At 37.5% G+C, this 17869-nt stretch overlaps 1 pseudogene; it reads left to right on the top strand.

The window, feature by feature from the left end:
- The first annotated feature begins 8915 nt into the window (after positions 1-8915).
- Positions 8916-17869, top strand: part of LOC103594944 — a 15624-nt pseudogene continuing 6670 nt past the window's right edge.

Here is a 17869-nt window from a genome sequence, read left to right as displayed (position 1 = left end):
CTACAGTTAGAAAAACTACACATCTTTGGATGCACATTGACATTTTCATTTTTTTCGTTATTTTAAATATTGTAGTAAAAATTAGAATATTTCAATGATTTCTTAAAATCTTGTGAAGACAGAGGGCATCCTTGTAGTAAGTAAATTTTTGACTGGCAGGAAAGGCTAAGTAACCTGCAGACATAAAAATCAATTTAACCCCTGAAAGACAGTGAAAAGATATCACTGTGTATAAGGTAGTTTTGCTCAAAAACAAGGACTGCCTCTGCCTTTGGTTTGAATGTCCTCTCCAAAACTCATGTTGAAACTTAATCCCTAATGTGGCAGTATTGGGAGGTGGAGCCTTTAAGAGGTGATTGAGTCATGACCGCTCTGCCCTCATATGTGGACTAATCCGTTTATGGATTCATGGATTAATGGATGTCACAGGGGTGAGACTGGTGGCTTTATAAGAGGAGGAAGACAGACCTGAGTGAGCACATTCAGCCCCTGCACTGTCTTGGGTCTCTGCAGAGTTCCCACCAGTGAGAAGGCCCTCAACAGATGCAGCCCCTCAACCTTGAACTTCCCAACCTCCATAGCTGTAAGAAAGAGACCTATTTTCTTTATAAATTTTCAGTTTCAGATATTCTGTTATAAGCAATAGCGAATGAACTAAGACAGCCTCTAAAATAACTCGTACATTAATTGTATTGTATAGAGTGGAGTCAATAATTTTCTTCAAAATATTTTATAACCTTCCAGAAGGCTTGGTTTAAAAACCTCTCTTAAGTGTTATATGTAAAAATTCAAGTTGTATAGTTCACTGAAGAAATTTCTGCTGTGATGAAAATGTTCTATATCAGTGCTGTGCAGTATGATAGCTACTAACCATACATGTGGCTATTAAACAATTTAAATGCAGCTAGGGCAACTGAAGAATTAATTTTTTATTTTTTAAAAATTTTTATTCGTTTATGGGCCGGCCCGGTGGCGCACTGATACAGTGCGCTGCTTGGGAGTGCGGCGGCACTCCCGCCGAGGGTTCGGATCCCACATACAGACCAGTTTCCACTCACTGGCTGAGCGAGGGGCGGGCGCAGCACCGAGGGTTGCGATCCCGTTGCCGGTCCCGGTCCGGTGCGGGCGCAACACTGAGGGTTGCAGTCTGTTGCCGGACACGAAAAAAGACAAAAAGGAAAAAAAAAATTTTTTTTTATTAGTTTAAATTAAAGTAGTTGCATGCAGAAAGTGGCTACTGAATTAAACAGCATAAGTATAGAGCTTACCTGTCCCTCAGAGTCAAGATTTCATGCTTACAAAGGAAAACCTAGCTAAAATAACTGTAACAATTCATTGAGGCTTATTTCTTTCTGCTTATGAATGTATTACAGCAAATCAACATTAACAGCCATTTTACAAATGGTGTTAAGAATTAAAACTAGAAAACTCAAGTGAAAAATTTTTTTAATTTAATTTAATTTTATCAATATACAGTGTAGTTGATTTTCATGTCCATTTCCTGAATCCTTCCTCTTCCCTCCCTCTCTGCCCTCCATCAACATCATATGTGTTTGCTTGTCTTAACAAGTTCAAGGAATTGTGATTGTTGTGTTTTCTTCCCTGCTCCCTCATTTGTTTATTTATTTATTTATTTTTAACTCTCACAGATAGGTGAGAACATGTGGTATTTCTTTTCCTGTGCCTGATTTATTTCATTTAATATAATTTTTTTCTAAGTCCATCCATGTTGCAGTGAATGGTACTATTTCATTCTTTTTTATAGCAGAGTTGTATTCCATTGTGTAGATATACCACAGTTTCCTTATCCACTCATCTGATAATGGACATTTGGCCTGGTTCCAACTCTTGCCTATTGTAAATAGTGCTGCAATAAACATTGGAATACACATATCCCTTTCACATGGTGATTTCCATTCCTCTGGGTATATTCCCAGCAGTGGAATAGCTGTGTCATATGGTAAATCTATCTGTAATTATTTGAGGAACCTCCAAACAATTTTCCATAAAGGCTGCACCATTTTGCAGTCCCACCAACACTGTATGAGAGTTCCTTTTTCTCCACATTAGCCGTGGTATCTCAGTGTTGTTTTGATTTGCATTTCCCAGATGCTAAGTGATGTTGAGCATTTTTTCATGTGTCTGTTGGCCATTCATATATCTTCCTTTGAGAAATGCCTATTGAGCTCCTTTACCCATGTTTTAATTGGGTTACTTGTTTTTTTGCTGTAAAGTTGTTTCAATTTCTTGTATATTCTGGATATTAACCCTTTGTCAGATGTATATTTGGCAAATATTTTCTCCCACTCTGTTGGTTATCTTTTAACACTGTCAATTGTTTCTTTTGCTGTGCAGATGCTTTTTTAGTTTGATATAATCCCATTTGTTTATTTTTCCTTTGGTTGCCCGTGCTTTTGGGGTCATATTCATGAAGTCTGTGCCCAATCCTACTCTCTGGAGTGTATCCCCTGTTTTCTTTAAGGAATTTTATTGTTTCAGGGTATATATTTAATTCTTTAAACCATTTTGAGATGATTTTGGTATGTGGTGAGAGGTATGGTTCTAGTTTCATTCTCCTGTATGTGGATATCCAATTTCCCAGCACAATTTGCTGAAGAGGCAGTCTCATCCCCAGCATGTAGACTTGGTGCCTTTGCCAAAGATCAGATGGCTGTAGGTGTATGGGTTGATTTCTGGATTCTCTATTCTATTCCATTGATTTGTGTGTCTGTTTTTATACCAGTACCATGCGGTTTTGGTTATAATAGCTTTGTAGTATGGTTTAAAGTCAGGTAGTGTTATGCCTCCAGCTTTAATTTTTTTTGTTGTTGTTGTTCAGAATTGCTTTGGCTATTCATGGCCTTTTGTTATTCCATATAAAAGTTAGGGTAGTTTTTTACAATTCAGAGAAAAATGTCATTGGAATTTTGATGGGGATTGCATGGAATTTGTAGACCATATTGGGTAGTATAGACATTTTCACAATGTTCATTCTTCCAATCCAAGAGCATGGGATATCTTTCTTTCTTCTTGTGTCCTCTTTAATTTCTCTCAATAGAGGTTTGTAGTTCTCATTACAGAGATTTTTCACATCCTTGGTTAACTTTATTCTTAAGTATTTTATTTTTTTGTTGGCTATTGTAAATGGGCTAGCTTTCTTGATTTCTGTTTCTGCATGTTCACCATTGGAGTATAGAAATGCTATTCATTTTTGTGTATTGATTTTTGTATCCTGCAACTTTGCTGAAATCATTTATCAACTCTAAGAGTTTTTCTGTAGAGGCTTTAGGCTGTTCAATATAGAGGATCATGTCATCTGGAAACAGGAATAGTTTGACTTCATCTTTTCCAATCTGGATGCCCTTTATTTCCTTCTCTTCTCTGATTGCTCTGGCTAATACTTCCAACACTATGTTGAATAGGAGTGGTGAGTGTAGGCATCCTTGTCTAGTTCTTGTTCTTATCCACTTCAGGATGATATTGGCAGTGGGCTTATCATATATGGGTTTAATTATGTTGAGGTACTTTCCTTCTATATCTAACTTGTAGAGAGTCTTTATCATGAACAAATGTTGAATTTTGTCAAATGCTTTTTCAGCATCGTTAGAGATGATCATATGGTCTTTGTCTTTGCTTTTATTGATGTGGTGTATCACATTTATTGATTTGTGTATGTTGAACCAACCTTGCATCCCTGGGATGAATCCCACTTGATCATGATGTAGAATTTTGTGTATGTGTTGTTGCATTCTGTTAGCTAGTATTTTTTGAGGATTTTTGCATCTATATTCATCAAGGATATTGGCCTGTAGTTTTCTTTTTTCTTGTTGTGTCTTTGTCTGGTTTTGGTATCAGGATGATGTTTGCTTCATAGAATAAGTTTGGGAGAATGGCTTCTGTTTCAATCTTTGGAAGAGTTTGTAGAGAATTGATATCAATTCCTCTTTGAAGATTTGGTAGAATTCTTCAGTGAACCCATCTGGTCCTGGGCTTTTCTTTTTTGGGAGCCTTCTGATAACAGCTTTCAATCTCTTTTCTTGTTATTGGTCTGTTCAGATTTTCTATATCTTCCTGGCTCACTTTTGGTAGTTTTTGTGTGTCTAGAAGTTTATCCATTCATCCAGATTTTCAAATTTGTTGGCATATAGTTGTTTACAGTAGTCTCCAATGATTCCTTGTATTTCTGGGGTATCAGTTGTAATATCATCTTTTCATAGAAATGAAAAATTAGAAAATTTTTGATATTTGGGTTTTCTCTCTTCTCTTTTTTAGTTAGCCTTGGTAATGTTTTGTCAATTTTATTTATCTTTTCAAAAAAACAACTTTTTGAATCATTGATCTTTTGTATCGTTTCTGGGTTTCTATTTCTTTAAGTTCTGCTCTGATCTTGATTATTTCTTTCCATCTGCTAACTTTGGGTATAGATTGTGCTTGTTTTTCCAGTTCTTTAAGGTGAAGTGTTATGTTGATTACTTGAAATCTTTCCATTCTTCTGAAGTAAGCATTTAATGTGATAAATTTTTCCTTAGTACTGCTTTTGCAGTATCCCACAGGTTTTGGTTTATGTATCATTATTTTCAATGAATATTTTGATTTCCTGTTTAATTTCTTCTTGGACCCACATGTCATTAAGTAGAATGCTGTTTAATTTCCATGCATTTGTATAGTTTCCAGAGTTTCATTTGTCATTGATTTCTAATTTTAATCCATTGTGGTCTGAAAAAATACATGGAATAATTCCAGTTTTTTAGAATTTGTTGAGACTTGATTTGTGACTTAAAATGTGATCTATCCTGGAGAATATTCCATATGCTGATGAGAAGACTGAATATTCTAAGGTTGTTGGATGGAATGTCCTGTAGATATCTGCCAAGTCCAATTTGTCTAAAGTGTTGTTTAGATTTTGTGTTTTTCTGCTGATTCTTTGCCTAGATGATCTGTTCAATATTGAGAGTGGGGAGTTCAGATCCCCTGCTATTATGGTATTAGTGTCTATCTCACTCTTTAGGTCTAGTAGTGTTTGCTTCATAAATCTGGCTTCTCTGATGTTGGGTGTGTCTATATTTATGATTGTTATCTCTTCTTGATGGATAAATCATTTTATCATTATACAGTGGCCTTCTTTATCTCTTTTTATGGGTTTTGGTTTAAAGTCTGTTTTATCAGATATATGAATAGCTACTCCAGCTCGTTTTTCATTTCTATTTGCATGGTATATCTTTTTCCATTCTTTCATTCTTAGTCTATGTGTGTCTTTATAGGTGACATGAGTCTCCTGAAGGCAGCATATATTTGGGTCCACCTTTTTAATCCAGTCAGTCAGTCTGTATCATTTGAGTGGGGAATTTAATCCTTTTACATTAAGAGTTGTTTTAGAAAAGTGTTGATTTTCTCCTAGCATTTTATTGATTTTTGTTTGGATGTCTTAATTATCTTTTGTTCCTTTCTTTCTGATTTATTTTTTGTCTTCTGTATTTGTTGGTTTCTTGGGGTGGTAGATAAACTTTTTTTTCTCTTTATTGTTAGCATTTTTATTTTACCAGTGTGTTTTGTTTTTTATTGAGTATTTATGGCAGTGGTGGTGGTTTCTCTGGTACAAAACCCAGTACTCCCTTAGAATTTCTTGTAAGCCTGGCCATGTGGTAGTGAACTCCCACAGTTTTTGTTTGTCTGAGAAATATACTATCTGTCCTTCATTTTGGAAGGATAACCTTGCTGCGTAAAGTATTCTTGGCTGGCAATCTTTGTCTTTTAGTATTTTGAATATATCATCCCATTATTTTCTGGCTTTTAGGGTTTGTGAAGAAAAGACTGATGTTAGTTTGATTGGGTCTCTCTTTTAGTTGACTTGATGCTTCTGTCTTGCTGCTTTTAAGATTATTTCTTTGTTTTTGAGTTTTGCCAATTTGACTATAACATGTCTTGGAGAGGACCTTTTGGGGTTGAATATGTTTGGGGATCTTTGAGCATCCTGAATCGGAAGATCTGTGTCTTTCCCTATACCTGGGACATTTTCTGCCATTATTTCATTGAACGTATTTTCAGTGCTATTTCCTTTTTCTTCCCCTTCTGAAGATACACATGATTTGGATATTTGAAGACTTAAGGTTGTCTGTTATCTCTCTTTGATTTTCTTCAAAGTCTTTAATTCTTTTTTTTTTTTTTTTTTTTTTTTTTTTTTTTCCTTTCTGTGTTATTTCAAACAGACCATCTTCAAGGTCAGAAATTCTCTCTTCTGCTTGTTCTGTCCTTCTGGTTAGACTCTCTGTTGTATTTTTTGTTTCATTAAATGAGTCCTTCAGCTCCAAAAGGTCTGCTACATTCTTTTTCAAGGCATTGAATTCTTTGTACATTTCTTCTTTCAGATCTTGTATACGTTTTCTCATTTCATTGTGTTTTCTGAGTTTTCTTGTATCTCATTTAGTTTACTTAGAATTACCACCTGAAATTCCTTATCAGTCATTTCAAGGATTTCCTGTTCTATAGGGTCTAGTGTTTGTGAGTTATTATTACCCTTTGGTGGTGTACTTTCTTGATTTTTCATTTTTCTGGTATCTTTTCTTTGGTGTTTAGTCATTGTGGCAGGGGGTTTCACAGTCCACTCATTCGACCCTAATGTCTCGCTATGATCCTGCTGGGGATGCCAATTTGGCATGGCTGCCTTGGTGCCTGTGAGTGGGAGGCTAGGGCCTCTCTGGGCAGCATGCACTGGCCTGGGCTGGAGGTGTTCTGCGGCAGCAGTTACATGCTCCAGCATGGGGGCCTCAGGGGTGCGTGGGCCCCCCCAAATTTTAATAATATAGAAGTTGGTAGATTAACATACACACACATTTCACATATACAGTTTATAGAATAACAAAAAACATCTTTGTTTTCAAAATTTAATAAGCAATGAATAATAATTTTAAATACTAAGAATAATTCTCACTTGGAGAAGGAATATAACATGAGCAAGGTAAACACAGAAAATCATCTGGTTATTGACTAACCAATCCATTTTGTGGAGAGGTATACAGCTTTTCCTTTAAAAAGAATTTGAATAGCTGCTCTCCCATGAGGATGAGAACATTAAGTTTTGCAGAAGCTCTGACTATTAAGGAGTTGATGGTCATATTGATTTACACCCTCCTTCATCTTCTTTTCCCTGATGAGGGGTCATTTGAAATATATTATCTTGGAACCAACCAGTAAAAAGAGAGTCGTGGGTGATTACAGCTGCTACTTAGCCATTTTACAAGCACCTGAGTCCTGGTCCGCCTTGTAAAGGGCAAACTAGCAGCCCATCTCTAAGTTTTCTGGTGTTTTTTCTAAGCTATACAAAGAGCCAAGAATACACAAATTCTTAAAGAGTACAGGAAAATTACATGTAGGGAAAGGACAGGGGTGAAATCAATGTTACTTCTACTTAGTACCTAGCATTTTCCTCCAAATGATTTTTCTTCCCCATGAACAGGAGTCCTGCAGATGGAAAACCAGGAAAAACCATTTCCTTTCCCTACAATTCTTTTCTATCCTGCCTGAAAAATCTCTAACAGGTTGTTTTTTTTTTTTTTTTTTTTTTACCTAATGGGTAAAGCAAATTTGCCTTCTGCTGTGAGTGGGCTTTTTTGTATTCAACTCAGCTCTCACACTCTTTCCATTTATTCTGATTACTCAGGAGTGTCTACCTCTTTTCTTCCCCTCCAGGAACTTTTCCTTGTCTTTGCCCAAAGATGGTCTCTTCCCAAACTATGAAAAATCCACTAAAAGAACTTTCTTTTGAATATATATGCTTTCTGTAGACATTTGATATTCTTTTGAGACACCTGCACATTTACTTGAGGAAAATAAAACAATTGGTGGATTAGTTCACAAATTTTAATTTTTATTTAGCGTTTTTTAGAGAATACCTCACGAGTGGCTAAAATAAAAATCAAATATTATAGTGGAGCTCTGAATCATAAAATTAAAACATCAAGTTTGTTTCTGACCTCCTCCTTTTACAAATAGTGAAACTGAGACCCAGAATGATTAATTACCCAAGACCAAACGTGGACAAACGATACTTGTAAAATCAGTTTCATGAAACAGGCCCTACACTGCTTATTTTCAGCCTTCATTATGTAAACTCAGAGTCCTGAGTACTCTGACTGTACTTGCTAAGACTTTACCATTGCATCTCTACTTGGGCTCACCATGATAGATGTTATCCCATATCTTAGTGTGCTGGGACAGTCGATGCTCAAGGAATCAAAAATACTATTGACTTCTGTGAAAAATTTTGTGGAGAATTTTTATACCTTCATAGTGAAAGACTTTTGGGGACATCGCATTTTTTATCAAAGTTCACTGTACAGACTGATGAATATGCATTTGTTAATATTACCTCCAGTCCCTTTAGTTGAATTTTGTCTCTACATTAAGCACTAAGGATATAATTAAAAATAAACAAAACCAATTATTGCCACTAAGCCTTATTTTTATTTGTTTTTTTACTGACAGACCAAGGTTCTACCTATACAGTCATTTAAATACATCACTTGCCTGTGGGAAGCCTATCTACTGACACTGTTTTATTGTGTTCAGAGTAAAAGGATATGATAGCGGAGTATTTTCTGAATTTCTACAGTTTGAAGAATTTCCAGGACTGTCCAACTCTAAGTGGATTGTTGTGTATTGCTAAACCTCAAGAGGTTTTGTTTTCATGTGGCAGAACCCTCAGAATGTTTAAAGCAAGGAATGGAAATGATGAAAGTATCATATTAACAAGCCAGAAAAAAGAAAAGCACCTGAATGGCCACATCTATGAAAGTCTCCTAAGAAGATGAGTTTACAGAATCATTTAAATACTCAAATAATAGAGCTGGGAGCTAGATGGCTGAGCTGTATTCTGAGCTGCAAAATTGTCACATATATTTTCTTACAGCATTATAGGAATGGGTCTGGCAGACAATCTGAGGACTCCAGTGAGTGCCAATAGCCCAGATACCCGCAGAGCTGCACCTCAAAGTGCCAAGAGAAAAATCCATTCATCCAGCAGTAGCTGTATCTGTTTGTAAATTAATTTACTTGAATAAATTCCCGTTGCTCAGAAAACAAATTCAGAGAGGACACATACCCCGCTGATAATCCAAGTAAAGTGTGTTTTACAGATGGGAGATTAATACAGCCAAATGTTTGATGGCACTTTCTTAAAAAAAAAAAAAGAAAGAAAGAAAGAAAGAAAGAAAGAAAAAGGGTGTTCTTCCCACTAACAAAAACAGCCATGAAAAAGAAAAGCAAACAGCAGACCGTTGTTCTAGTGCAGGAAACTGTATTTTAGAAACAGAATGGTGGCATATTATAACTCCTGATTTGGGGGGGTATGTTATGATGGTTATATAGGGGTGGATAATGAAAATAGGAGTGATTCTAGCTAAGGGTAGAGGAGGTGCTTCCTCACAGCCAACCACTTAAATGACATACACATTTCTTATTTAGTAAAAGTATTTTTGAGCTGACAATCTCTCTTTCTCTCTTTTCATGAAAGTACCTATTTTCACCTTCAAATCAATCGTTTCTTAGAGCTAATTACTCTAACATGATTTATTTTCTCCTAATACCTAAGCAAAATCATTCTGGTGAGGAGTAAGGGTTTGGGGAACTGAGCAGGCGGAAGGGAGGGCTGACTTTGGGGCTTAGGGAGCTGCAGGAATATGCAGCCCAGGGCAGGCAACGTGTGCACAGGAGACATCAGGGAGGCAAGAAATGAGAAAGGAGCATTGAGAGTGAGGTGTGAGGGCACCAAAGGAAACTGCATCCTTTTGGTAAACGTGGCATGAACACTTTTCCTGAACGCAACCTGTGTCTTGCTTTAAGAAATTGTGAATACTCAATCAAGTAGATAAGGTTGACAGCTGTATGAAAGTAATAAATTCATAAAACACTAAAGGTAGGGGGAAAAGGATTATGTAGTAAATGGTATATCTATCTAAACTAACTGGAGGCAAAGTTACTTTGAAAGAATGATAATTCACATGGTTCAGGCAAATTTGATTTTTAGAATAAATTTTAATATATAGTGTTTTACTGCTTTCAAGGGCAGAGAGTAACCAGAACTACAGTTAGTAATTTTGCAGTTAGAATATACAATAACCAGTCAGGGTAAAACCACCCTTCTAGAATCAGGCCCCATAACTTGTCCTGCTCTTGGTAATGTTCTCCACCTTCCCAAGTTCTCCCAACACCAGTATTGTTCTGGGCGCCATCATGTTAATCTCCTTATGGCTGGTTTACATTGAGTGAGTTCCATGTCCCAGAGGTTGTTACTAGTATCTAATACCCATGTGACTCTGTGTAGCCAGATACTAGTGGCTTCCCTGACCCCATCTCCCATCACTCTCTGCCTTCTGAATCCCTTTCACAATCACCTTCTGCAAAGCCCCAATATCATCAACCTCTGCTGTGATAGTTCCCTTTTACCTTCTTGTTTTAATGAACACTTGGCTCTTCCCTGAAGCTTTAGCATGAAGCCCTCTCAAGGGGTAGCTGTTTTCTCTCCCAACTATCATGTACCACTCTACCTGCTGCTGAGGCATGTGTTCTCTTTGATTCCCATTGACGTTCCCGGATCACATGTTCTCCCTAAAAACATCCAGGTTTGTTTCCCATATTTATACATCACCCATCCTGAATACATCCACCCCATCTTCAATCCATTGGTCCTATACCTTTTCATAATCCTCCACCTAACTCGTGTCTTCAGTACTCCCTTCTTTACCCAGCTTAACTTCTACCCTCAATTATTGTAATCACTCCTTCACATACCTCTCATTCCCCTTGTCCTGCCCTCACCTTGCTCTACCCTCACGTTGTGCTGGTTTGGCCATCTACCTTACCTGACCCTGGCTCTTCCCCTATTCTGCCTCTGCACATGAGCAGTCAAAGATTGCTGGAGAGAAATCTCATACCATGTTTGTAACCAGATAACCTCAGCGGGCTGTGAGTGCTTCCTGGCAGTCATGCTACTTCCTGACTTTGTTCACTCACCCCGCCAGAGGACCATGTCACGTCTTTCTCTCTTTCCCCCCATTTTCACTCTATAGTGGTGTATACACACTCTACTTCCCTTGCCCTTCCTATGAGAGTAACTGGTCCTGTAACCAGCAAAGGCTTGTCCTTCTTTCTGTGCCTTAAATATCATCCTCCCTTGTCTACTCAAAGATATCCTCCCAGCAATTCTCATTTTTCTCTCCTGCATCAGTAATTTCCCCTCTCTGAATAATTTTCATCAGCCTACAGCATGCTGTCATTTCTTCAGTCTTAAAAAAAATGTAAATCCTCCCTTGATACCACTTTCCTCTCCTGATACCCCATTTTCACTCCTTCATTTTATGGCAAAACTCCTTTAATGGGATTTGTACACAGTCGACTGCAATTTCTCTTCTCCTTTCTCTTGAAACCATTCCAGTCAGGCCATCTTTCTACCACCTCACTGAAACCACTCTTATCAAGGGTTGACCCTTAAAGATCATTGTTGAGTGATCTTCACTTTGCTAAATTCAATGCTTGAATCTTAGTCTCCATCTGATTTGACCTCTCAGAAACATTTAACACAGGACGTTACTCTCTTCTTGAAATATTTTCTTCACTTGCGTTTCCAAGAAATCAGTCTCTTGCCTTCAACTGTTTCTCTTTCTCTCTCCCTCCCTCCCTCCCTCTCTTTCTCTCTGTCTCTCTTTCTCTCTCTCTTTCTGCTATTTTCTCATCTTTCTGTTCCTTGATGATGTAGTCCCTCTAGACTTGGTCCTTGGATATCTTCTTTTGTTGCTCTACCTCACATGGATTTGTCACCTCTCTTCCCCTGGGTGATGGAGCTGCAAAAGGATTAGTCAAAGCCCATTTCTTCTGAGCAGTGAGAGACCTCAAAGGAGTTAATTTCCTGGAACCCTCAAGAGAGAGGCATTCCTTCCTTTGGAAATTAACCACCAACTGGGGTTCTCTCCCCGAATTTATTCTCCAGAACAGGAAGTTACAGCAAAAGAACATACGTGAGGTTATGGTCAAGTGTAGTTTAACAATAGAGGCCGGTAACATCAGTAAAACAAACAAAGTGACATACCATAATGCAGTTTGCAAAAGGTTAAGTCAATCCACCAACAAAAGCTTGTTCTTAGCAAATACTATGTTTTCCTGCAGTAGTTTCCTCAGTATTTTTACATATCAATCAGTAGGTTAACCATGGACATCTGTCCTTGAGCCAGCAACTTTGCTGTGTTACAATTTTATATCCACAACAGAGACTTTAGCCTGAGGAAAGTTTCCTGTCTTTTGCAAGGTTAACATTTCTATATGCAATTCAAATAGGTTAGGCTAAACCTGAGACTACAGGGCTTTGCAAACTAGGCCCTGTGTAACACATTTGCTTTATAAGTGTTAGTATATTCCACATTCTTTTCCTGTCTTTATTCACAAAAAAACCTCATGGCTTTAGGTACTGTATCCACTTGGATATATAACAGGCATCTTAAGTTTAATCTGTCTAAGCTGCATTCGTGGTAGTTCACCTTCTCCTGACCCTAAACTCCCCCCTACACAGTCTCAGTTAATGACTACTTTATTTTTCCACTTACTTGGGCCCCAAATCTTAAAGTTATCTTTGCTTTCTATTTTTTTTCTCATGCCCATGCCTGAACCCACCAGCCAATTCTACTGGCTCCGTCTTCAAGTATATCCAGTCACTTCTCACCAGCCCACAGTTACCGCCTTGTCATGACAACACCATCACTCACCTAGATGGTTTCAGCAGCCTTTTAGCTGGTTTCCCTGCCCCTCTGCAGAGCAAGCAGAGTGGTACTGCTGAAATAAAAGCAAAAGGTGTCCCTTTGTTGATGGAATTCCTCCATGGCTCCTCTGTTAGGCAGGAGACAAGCTGAAGGCTACTATGGCCCCAGGGCACTACACAGTCTGGCCCTGCTCTAGTTCTCTGACCTTCTCTCCCCTCACTCATTCATTTCCACCTGAGCTGGCTTCCTTGCTGTTCCTTCTTCTGGCGAAAAATCTGGGAATAGCACAAAGTAAACAATTTTTATATATATAAATAAATATTAGTTGAATCAATGGATAGAACTTGAGAAATGCTGTTTCTTACTCAACCACACACAACAACAAAATCATTAGAGTTTGGATTTGAATTCAGAACTTACCAGACCCCAAAGCTATGCTCTTTCCATTCTATGAGTAATGCTGCTTGAATTAGCACATATTTTCAAACTGCTTTGGAGGATGTTTCTGAGATGTCACTTTAAAACAATTACCAAAAACAGATTTCCAGATTTTGGGATTCTTAGAAAACATTCTTCCCTGAGTTTACATATAGACCATAAAAAGTCAGAAATTTCAGGGTTTTTTTTTTTTTTTTTTTTTTCATTGAAAATGTGTGTTGAACAATTTGACTCTTTAAGGCATGGTTGGCTATTTTGTTTTTATTTCTCATATTTATTCTTTAACTGAATCTTATTTCCTACAAATACAGAGAGAAATTATCTTGTTTATTGTTAACTTGTTTTTCCTTAGAAAAAAATATAGGTTTTCTATGATTATTGAACTTCTTACAGGTTTTTGGATCAAAGAAAACCTTTTGAATTTATAAGCGGTTTTTCATTCATGAATCCTGAAATGAATTTAAGGTTTTTGGATAGATTGTCCTAGAGATGGAGGAAGGAAAGAGGGATTCTAGTACAGATAAACACGTTAACCACAGTTTCAATAAATAAGTAAATACTGATTCTTCCACTTGCTGCCAGCTCAGAAAGGATTAGTCAGAGGGCTGCTTTCTAGAATTTATAGTAACAAATTCTCCTCAGAATTCAGGGTACAAAGGGCCTCTTTTATAGTTCAACAGGTTACAGCCAACCAAAGGATCACATATCACACAATATGATTGTGTTTTTCAAAGAGAGGATGTATTTTCTTTTGGATTTAATTTTCTTTCTTCTCATCTCCTTATTCCTTTCTGCAATGACTTCTCAACAAGTGCATCCTCCTCGGAGATGCTGTTTCAGATTCTTAGCTGTCTTGTGACTCTGGGCACAACAGGAGCCACTTTTCTCTCCCAGCTGATAATTTTGTCAGGAGGCCTGGTGTGAGAAGCGTTCCCGGGCGCCAAGCCCTGCTGCTGAAGGACCCAGCCTCTGGGATGAACAACCCTTTATTGTGCTCTCCTGGAGTGCTTGTTGGGTCATGTGGCATCTTTCTTTAAAGGAGAAATTCTCTGCTGTCATTTAAAACAATACAAGAACACGCTTGGGGACAATGAGGAAATTTGTTTGTGGGGAAACAATTTATTATCTTAAGTGGTACTTTTTAGAGAGATGATTGGCCTTTTTCTGATCTTTCTTGGGGAAACTGCATTTGCATTTCTCCCACAGACTAGTTCAAGACAAATGAATTTGTAAGTTTAGTGTAACTCATTCCCTTTGGAAGCTTCCTGGCTTTAAACATGTCTATCATACGAGAATCCCAGACTTCAGAGTTCTAGAGGGCATAATCAGTAAAAATGATGGCAGTGGTGGCAAGGGCCTGAGACACACATGCAGATTCCTAGACCACACAAGAGCTTCTGGAACATTCCCCAGACTTCATTCTGAAGATGGTTTGGAATTATGTGTGAGGCTTATTCTCTCCTCAAGGTTTGGGCAGACTCAAACAGATGGAATGAGTGGCTTCATTTTTCGTTTATGTGTCTAATTGAATTAGATAATCATGTTTACAACCTGATTTGGAATCTTGTAAGCACAGCCTGCTTATCCCGAAGATATTTTGGCTGTTTGGCTGGCATTGACCTTAGAAGCCTAAAGAGGAAGAGGAGGAGGAGGAGAAGCAGCAGCAGCAGCAGCAGCAGCAGCTAGAAAGATCTGATGCACATCAAAGGTCAACACAATTTCATAAAGTCAAATAAAAAGCCCACTGTAGAGTCACCCTTTTTGAGGGAAAGCTATTTCTCTATTGCATGGCTAAATTCTTAATATTATGAGTCATTATCCAATCCAGTGATATTAATGTGAGGAGGCATCAGAATCACATGGGGAATGGGTTGTTGTGACACAGCCCGCTGGACCCCACCCCTAGAGCTCCTGGTGCAGCAGGACTGGGATAGAGACCTGGGAATGTGCATTTCTAACAGGTTCCCAGGAGATGCTGATGCTGCTAGTCTTGGTACCACACTCTGAGAACCATCGATTTAATCCATTGTGCAAACTTTCACCCTCCTGGGATGTTTATCATAAATTACTTGAAGGACAGTATGTTTAATTCTTTCATACACAAAAAAGTTCTTCCTATGAAACACTTTATATGCTATATACTTTAATTACAGTTTGTACTTAATATTTAATTAAAAACTAATTGATTTCAAGGGATATTTTAGAGACATAAAGTGAGAGACAGCATGGAATAAAGCAATGTTTCTCAGGCTTGAGTAAAATGTGAATCCATTCAAGTCATTTGTATAATAATGCTAGTTGATATTGTAAGAAACTGGGTGGAAGCTCATTATGCTATGTAACTTGTAAATCTACAATTCATAAATTATAATTTATATGTACACACAATATAAAATATATAAATAACTTTACAAATTATATAATAGATTAAGTAAGCATAAATTTATATAAAAATAAAAAAGTATATGTTAAGTATATTTTAATTTGAAATCCAGTTGAATTCAAATGAAAGTATTAAAGAATCCAGATTAGCAACTTAACTTAATGTGACTAATGTGCTATTTTGAGGGAATTAAAACAATGTTTGCATTGCGACTATGGCTAGATCTTTCTTCAGTGTGTCATATCACCGTGGGTGTGTGTGGGAAGACTCACATTTTCCACTCCTTTCTATCTAAAACTCCTGAGAAATGTTCATTCAGTCAGTGTAACATGCTGTGCATTGGCCTTTCCTCAATATATTACATCACTTACTTATTAGATATGCCTGTTTTTTTGTTGTTGTTTTCTTTCCTTAAGCTCTCAGCACTAAAATAGTATTAACTAGTGCCATTGCAAGCACCCATTTATTCAGAAGAGTGCCTACTATGTTTTTCGAGTCACTGTTATAGGTATGGGAGAAAAAAATCCAGACAAGGAACCTGGGGCTTATTGAGCTGGGGTATGGTGGTGGGGTAGGGGGTGAAGAAGTAAAAAATCAGGTTGGAGGAGTAGGCAAGGGCTAGATCATGTGCAGTCTCATGAAGCAATGTGAGGAGTTTGGAATTTCCTTGAATTGTTGTGGGAAGTCATTGGAGGGTTTTGTTTAGGGGATTTACATTATTTAAAAATAAATCTGGCTACTACACAAAGAATGACCTTTAAAGGAAGAAGATTGAAATTTAGATGTGAACCCTGAATCTGAAATAATTATTTATCTTAACCTGGCCATTCAAGTGATACACACATGAAGATATGCTCATATTAACTTTCGAGAGAATCCTAAAAATTCAAACATGCACATGTTTATCAGATGTGTTGAGAGAATGTACATTTTCCACCACTTTTCTATAATAATAATGAAAAAAAAATGATGGCGAACTTTGAAGCCCCTTAAGCTATTCTCAGGATTGTGTGTAACACTCTAGGAGAATCTGTACAGTTTTTGATATCAGACATCGTTCTGACACTGGTTGGGCCTCCTCATGAGTTGCTTAACCTTGCAGGGCCTCTGTTCTTCCATAGTGGGGCTAATTATGCTTCTAACTTGAAGCTGTTGTGGGGTGGGGGGGTTGAGCACAAAGAGCCATTGCACTGAGCATTGGGGTAGTCACTTTACATATATTTACATGCATTTAAATAAAGGTGTCAAGAGAAAAATGTAACACAAAATAACGCAGGTTAAACACTCCATGATTCAAGAAGGCCAGGGCAGTTATAATTATCATAGGTGAGAAAAGAAAACCAGGAAATTGAGACTGGGTCAGGATGAAGGTGCTTTTCTCTCAGTCTTGACTTCCTCCTACTGTGCTTTTTGAGCATGCTATTAAATAGGAAATTCTCACTAACAAAAAACAAAAAGAGCCTTTCCCAACTCTCTGAGAGGAATCAGTTCACTTCTTTGTAGTTATTCTTGCTTTGTAGATAAAAAAATTTCATTCAAGAGGCTAATCCATTGTTATAATTTCTGTATTGAACTCCAGGTCAACCCTAAACAAGCATCCTCAGTGAACCGCTGAACTCTGCCTCTTAGTGGAATTATGATGATAGTAGTTTCCATAACCATTTGTTAAAATCTGCATTGCTGACTTTCATTTGCTTTTAAATTATGTGACAATTCTAAGGATTGTAATGGTATTCTCCTGATGAATGCTTAAAAGAGACTTCTGCCAATAGCCCTATGAGACGGAGGTACCCTAGTCAAATCTCAGAGATAAAGGATGGAAAATAGAGTAAGAGAGAAGGTGACGTTGAAAATACATTCTAAACTCTCTTAAAGCACTAAGTCCTTGATAAAAATTGTAATAAAAATGTATATTTTAAATACCATTGTAGAATACTGTATATATTTACAAAGAGAGAAACAAAGAATTCTTATTTTGTCCAAACAAGACCTGGTCTGTTCAGTGCTGTGCTGTCCTTGCAATTACTTTTGTAATGACAATGAATAAACTTAACTCCTCCACCAAATATGCTTAAGGATAATTTCACACCCCAGTGCAATGCAGCTGCTTCTGCTATGGCCAATGTTTAACAGCTCAGAGCAAGAGCACATGAGCACATCTGAAGGGAAGCATAGCAGGCTATTTCAGTTTGAAACCATGGCGTCAAGAATATTGCATGTTATCTCCACACTCGGACTCCCCCCTCCCCCACCAGACCATTCCAAGGGGACAAGAAGTCCTAGCTGTGATGTGTTTAACAAAATG

Source organism: Galeopterus variegatus, unplaced genomic scaffold, assembly GCF_000696425.1.
Source record: "Galeopterus variegatus unplaced genomic scaffold, G_variegatus-3.0.2 Scaffold1649, whole genome shotgun sequence".
NCBI lineage: Eukaryota > Metazoa > Chordata > Mammalia > Dermoptera > Cynocephalidae > Galeopterus > Galeopterus variegatus.
This window is presented reverse-complemented; position numbering and strand designations above follow the sequence as displayed.